This window comes from Microcaecilia unicolor, chromosome 1 (genome assembly GCF_901765095.1).
Source record: "Microcaecilia unicolor chromosome 1, aMicUni1.1, whole genome shotgun sequence".
NCBI classification, from domain to species: Eukaryota; Metazoa; Chordata; class Amphibia; order Gymnophiona; family Siphonopidae; genus Microcaecilia; species Microcaecilia unicolor.
In genome coordinates, this window is record NC_044031.1 from 314,989,661 (window position 1) to 314,995,771 (window position 6,111).

A 6,111-nucleotide genomic window follows, 5' to 3' on the forward strand; every position below is an offset into this window, starting at 1 on the left:
GGCAGTGGGAATGACCAAACAAACCAAAACGGGTGATGCCAATATTAAAACATCCTTTATTGTCAATCCTACTTAAATGAGCTGATGTGAACCCGACATGGGCTGTGTTTCGGCTCTAACACCTGCATCAGGAGTCCATGAAAACTGTGATCCAGCAGCATCAAGATGTTTTTCCTTTGCCATTTGATTTTTGTTGGCATAAGGAGAGTTGTACATTAGTAAGCCCTAAATCAGTTTTCATGGGCTCCTGATGCAGGCGCTAGAGCCAAAACATGGCCCATGTCGAGTCCACATCAACTCATTTAACTAGGATTGACAATAAAGAACGTTTTAATATTGGCATCACCCGTTTTGGTTTGTTTGGTCATTCCCATTGCCTTTTTGTTTTTGCATGCACATTTCTGATGTCATTGGGTAGAATCGGGAGCTATAAATTCTGCTCTTTTGCCAGGTAGGTTTGAAAATGAGGTCTGACCAAAAAGTCTTCCTGCTGGAACTGGGTAACATAACAGCTCTGACAAGGAACAGGAGCCACGTCAGGGATTGAATTCAGGTCTTACACAGCAATTCATGCATCATGGTCTTTAAACAAGTATCACATGATTCAGAATGCGTAGGGAGGAAACATGGTGTATGAAGGATTATAAGAACTATCCAGTCTAAACACAAATCTGCTCATTTTGCAGATGACAAAGATCCAGTCTTCCTATCATGTCTTCACAGCTAATGCTTACTTAAAATCTGTTACTATTTATTTCTTTAAAAAATTTTACTCCTCTGGGAATTCTGTGAAAAAATTTTGCACACCTTTTGAAAATTGTGCATTATTTATACTTTTGTGTTGAATTGTGTTTATAAAGGCTTGGTTCTCCCTGCCCCAGGCCTGACACCCCCCCCCCCCCCTCCTCCAACTTTCTTCCTGCTCAAGCTAGCTAGTCCCTCCAGCAATCTCACTCCTCAGTTTAGCTAGAAATCCACCCTAGGCCTGATTTCTCCCCGCCCACTTGCAGGTTCAACCCCCAGTTTTCTCTTCCTTCCTCTGTCCCACTCCAGCTTTCTTGCTCTCCCCATTCCCCAGCAAGACATCCCTGGCTTTCTCAGATTGCCCCCGGCACAAACATCCCCAAAGCTCTCTTTACCCCAGACACCTCTTCTATATCCTCAGCCATTCTTCGGCTACCAAGAGTGCTTCTGCTGACTGCTGTGCTTCTTCTTCTTTCAGCTGACCCGAATCCAGATTTTTTCATCTGGTAGGGCTTGTGGATCCCTGCCAGGCATAGCAGTGGCATGCCTGGTTTCTGGTAGAGGCCTGAGGCAAAAGTGGAGGAGCCCGGCCTCCCTCACCACTCACATTCCAAAAAAATCTGTTTTCCTTTACCTAGTAAAGTGGTATTCACTGTCCTCAAGGGCAACAAACAGACAGAGTTTTTAGGATAGCCCTAAAGAGCATGCATGAAACAGATTTGCATACGTCATGCATATTCATTAAAAAATCCTGAAAAGCTGACCTGTTTGCGGTCCTTTTGGACTGGAAGTGAATAGCATTGAACTAATCAGTCCTGCTTTTCTGCCTGTTTCTACACAATGCATCTGCGATATCCTTAGGCCTCAGTTCTACTGAACAGCCTGTAGAGGCTCACGCTGTGTAGTAGAGAGAGAGAGAGATGGGGCTACGCGATGCAAAAACTCAGAAACCAGATCCTCGAAATTAGCCCTGAAAAATATTGTTTTTCCAACTCTTGGAGAAGCATGGAAAGTGAAGGACCAAACTGCTTTACTGAACCAGAGGGTTAGAAAATCACTGTCTGCCTACGACTACTACTATTTAGCATTTTTATAGCGCTACAAGGCATACACAGCGCTGCACAAACATAGAAGAAAGACAGTCCCTGCTCAAAGAGCTTACAATCTAATAGACAAAAAATGCCCAGTCAAATTTGAACAAAAAGAATAAGGTATTTGACATAGCTTGCTGTTTTATGTAAACCAGGGGTTCTCGATGCAGTCCTTGGGACAACCCAGTCAGTCTGGTTTTCAGCATATCCACAATAAGTATTCATGAGATAAATTTGCATGCATTGCCTCCATTGTATGCAAATCTGTCTCTTGCATATTTATTGTGGGTATCCTGAAAACCTGACTGGCTGGGTGTGTCCCAAGGACTGGATTGAAAACCACTAATGTAAATGCATGTTCAGTTCACTAGCAATGATCGGTCTTATCTTGTCTTTCTTTCCAGGTTCCTTAATGTATTATTTAAGTGGCCCCTATGGGGTCCTAAGAGTGATGCGCTGTAATTTTTGTTGTCATCTGCTTCAAAACGCCCTTACTCGGACATTAGTGGTGCTGCCTGGATGGATCCTGCCCAAGACAAGCCTTCCTCCCTGCCCTTGCTGACTAGGACTTTCCTAGAAGGGTGTGTGCTGGCAGGTCACCGAAAGCAACAAGCCAAGAGAAGTAACCCACTCAGTGCAGTCAGCTATTTTTGACAGGCAAAGAGGGAAGCATTTCTTCTACCCATGGAGGGGAGAGAGAAGGCAGATGATTCTGCAGGAGTTGTATCTTTCCTTCTTCTCTCATCTAAAAAACCGCAGCCATGGCAATGATAATGTACTGAAAGCCACTGCATGGCTTTTCTACCCCACAGCACAACTGGGACTATGAAAACCACTACGCTCTCATCTCAAAAACTGGAATATTTTTTTTTAAACAGACTCTATATGTATATTATATATACTATATGTACATGTATATATACGTTACACCGCATTTCACTGGAAGTGCTTCTTTGTAAACAAAAATGAAGCAATTGGAGGAACTGAAGATGGATAGAAAAGTTTTTCTCACCCAAGGCATTGAATGTTCATTGTGTCAGCACTGGATATCGCGTATTCTTTTTTTGCTTGTAATTTAATTTCCTGAAGGTGTGTGTATATACACACTAATAAATCTCTCTCTATACGCTTATTAGTGTGTCTATACACTGATGAAACCCCAGAGTTGTATCATGCTTTTTGACTGGTTTAGAGGTCACACGCCTGAACATAGACTTGGCCATGGTGCTCTTAGAAGGCAACTGTTGACTTGATGTCCTCATCAGAATTGTTTTAACCTGCTTTTGATGGGAGTTTAAGGAAACGAGGATTGATCCGAGATCTTTGCTCCATAGTGAAAATGGAATACCGGATCCCTTAAGAATACATAGGGGAGCAATTCTATAACTTGATATTCAAGATGTAGGTTCCACAATGGGGCATGTATAGGACCAATTTTATAAGGACTTCAACGTGTGTCTTAAGGCTTTATAGAATAATAATGCAAGCACGCATTGGCGCGCTGAAATTTAGATTCACCCACGTATGACAGGTCAATGGCTGGTGTAAGTTGATGCGTCTAAGTGCCCCATGTAATGCGCATGACTGATAGTACTGAATAAGTTATACACATTGCTTGGTGACACGCCCATGGCCTGCCCATATGTACAGTCCCTTGCAGTTATGCACTAAGGCCCAGATTCTGTATACAGAACCAAAACCCCTGCACTTAGCGCTAGTCTATAAACCTCGCCTAAAGTTAGGCACGGATTATAGAATGCACGTAGTGGCCATCTAGCAACTAAAATATAGGCGCAGCCATTTACGCCAACTAAAGCCTGGTGTAAATGCCCACATCTTAATTTAGGCACAAATCGGGCATGTTCTGTAACCGTACGCATAATTTTCAGAAATGCCCATGATCCGCCCATGCCCCTCCCATTACCGCACTCCCTTTTGGAATCCATGCATTAGAGTTTGTGCAGACCACTTTACAGAATATGCCTAGAAAGTTGCGCACGTAAATTCTAATTAGTGCCGATAATTGCTTGTTAGTGGCCAATTATCAGTGCTGATTAGCTTGTTAATTTAAGTTGCGTGCGCAAATTGGCTACGCATGCAGCTTTAGTCAAATCTGGGGGTAAACGATTTTGGTGCATACGTTATAGAAGGCACCTAGCACTTAATGTATGTAACTGCCAATGACTGGTGTCTCTGACGCACGTAAGTGTTAATATTCTTTAACATAGACACACACCTTGCACCTGACTTCAAGGGCCAGGTTGTCGAATGAGGGGAGTGGTACAGGGCCACCAAGAGGGGGGCAAGATACCCTAGGCCCGGCATCCAAGGATGGCTCAGCACTGGCGATCGAAAGAGAGTGCTCTGCTGGCCCCAGGTCCTTCTTCCTACCGTATCCTGCCTATGCAGAAACAGGAAGCTACTTCACAGGAGGTGGGACGCGGCAGGAAGAAAGGCCTAGAGCCTGCAGAGCGTGCACTCTCGTTCACTGTGGCGTGGGGGGAGCAGTAGCAGCGAGAGGGGGGGGGGGCAGCAAGGCCCTGAAGATTGTTTGCCCTCGGCCTAGCTTTGTCTTTCGGTGGTCCTGGGTGCATTTCTCTCAACTCTCAAATATTGAATCTCCCATGGGTTACTGTGCTGTCTGTTTAAGATCACTCAGCCCACTGTACGCCTCGTCCGGTCATACTTGCTCTGTGCGTATATATTCATATATACAGGTATAGTAAAGGCTCAGGAATCACTGATTCACTGTATAGGATCTGGACCTGCCAATTTCTGACTTCAACAGAGGGATACCACCAGCACTGAGTGAAAAGAATAGCTACCTGAGTTAGTAAGAAAGAGCAACCTTGTTAATATCTTCTTATTGTCCTACCCTGTCACTGTACATATGAGCTTGTGTTAACAGCCACCTCACTGTATTCCAGCACTGCAGTTTATGATTGTGGGGGGAGGGGCACTTTAAATACTCCTGACACCAGGGGTGGGCAATCTGTGGCCCACAGGCCGAATGTGGCCCACAGTTCAAGTTTATATGGCCCCGAAGACCATGGGAAATATGCACAGAAAATATCATTAACCAGAGTTTTGATGATTTTAAATACTATATTTTGCAAATATTTTCCGTTCGTTTCCCTCATTTTTAGTTAAATAGGCAAAATTGATGAACAGAAGACTTATGGCGCGCTGTGTGTTTCCAATTCTGACATTACTATCTCTGGAGGGCTGCAATATTATGAACTGACATTTATGCGGCCCTCTGTGTATAAAGGTTGCCCTCTCCTGCCCTATACAATGAACTCACAGCCAAGTTATATCAATCAAGATGGTGAATCTATACTGATTCCCTCTCTCTCACATGTGATTCTGTGCTCATATCACCCACAGAGTAAGGTCACTGGGCAGTTCAAAATCATCAGGGACAGGCCTAGGCCATTAGATTGCCAGGGGAGGGGTGGAATGGAGGCTTTGTATTTTTCCCCCAATTTCCAAGCCCATAGCATGCAGGGACTAATTTTTTGGGTGAACTGAGGAATACGAAATCAGAGATGCTGTGGGTCTGGGGTTTACATATCAGAACTGTCTCACTCCATTCCAGCTGGCCCTGGGCCATCAAGTATCCTGACCACAGAGGGAAGAGGAGATTTTATAGCTCGGTTCAGTGTCTCGAGTCATAGAAGGTCAAAAGCTAGTGTAATGGACCTTAGACAAGAAAGAAATGGTTACAGAGGGGGGTTCAAACTCAGAAGTCTCATGGTGCTAGGGGTAAAGGGCCCCACTGGGAGCAGGTTAGAGGCACTGATGCTGATTCTACCACTGAACGCTGCCACCTGTCTCTTTAAATGTATTCTTGAAAGATTTTACAGTTGCTCAGCTTATACAGAAATTTTTTAAAAAGTAAAATTAATTTATATACTCTATTTAAGGTTGTAAAAATTGTACTATGTCAACTTTGTATTAAAAAAAAGTAAAAGTTTAATTTTGGCTTTGTATTTTTTTAGTTTTTGTGTTTTGTTTGTTTGTTTGTTTGTTTTGCATTCTTTCCAGCCTAAGGGATGTTGGAAAAAGAATTGTACACTAGGAATCGAGAATGTCTGTTTGGGGGCAAAATAACTCTCTGAATATGTAAGAATAGGATCAAATTTGGCATGGAGAAAAAATGGTGAAAAGACACATGAAGTTCAAAAATAGGCCACTCTAGACTGGGTGTTCTAGGGAAATACATTCCCCCAAAATGGCGCAATGTATTTCAATGTGAGCAGCAGTTTCCAGCTTC

The 6,111-nt window shown here is 43.5% G+C and overlaps 1 protein-coding gene across 2 annotated transcripts in view; it reads left to right on the plus strand.

Moving 5' to 3' along the window:
* Positions 1–5,775, plus strand: part of PDGFB (platelet derived growth factor subunit B) — a 78,345-nt gene extending 72,570 nt beyond the window's left edge. For both annotated transcript variants that reach the window (XM_030208510.1, XM_030208519.1), the window contains one exon: positions 2,240–5,775. The gene's annotated coding sequence lies outside the window, so the exon portion shown is untranslated. The remainder of the gene's footprint in view (positions 1–2,239) is intronic.
* The last annotated feature ends 336 nt before the right edge of the window (positions 5,776–6,111 follow it).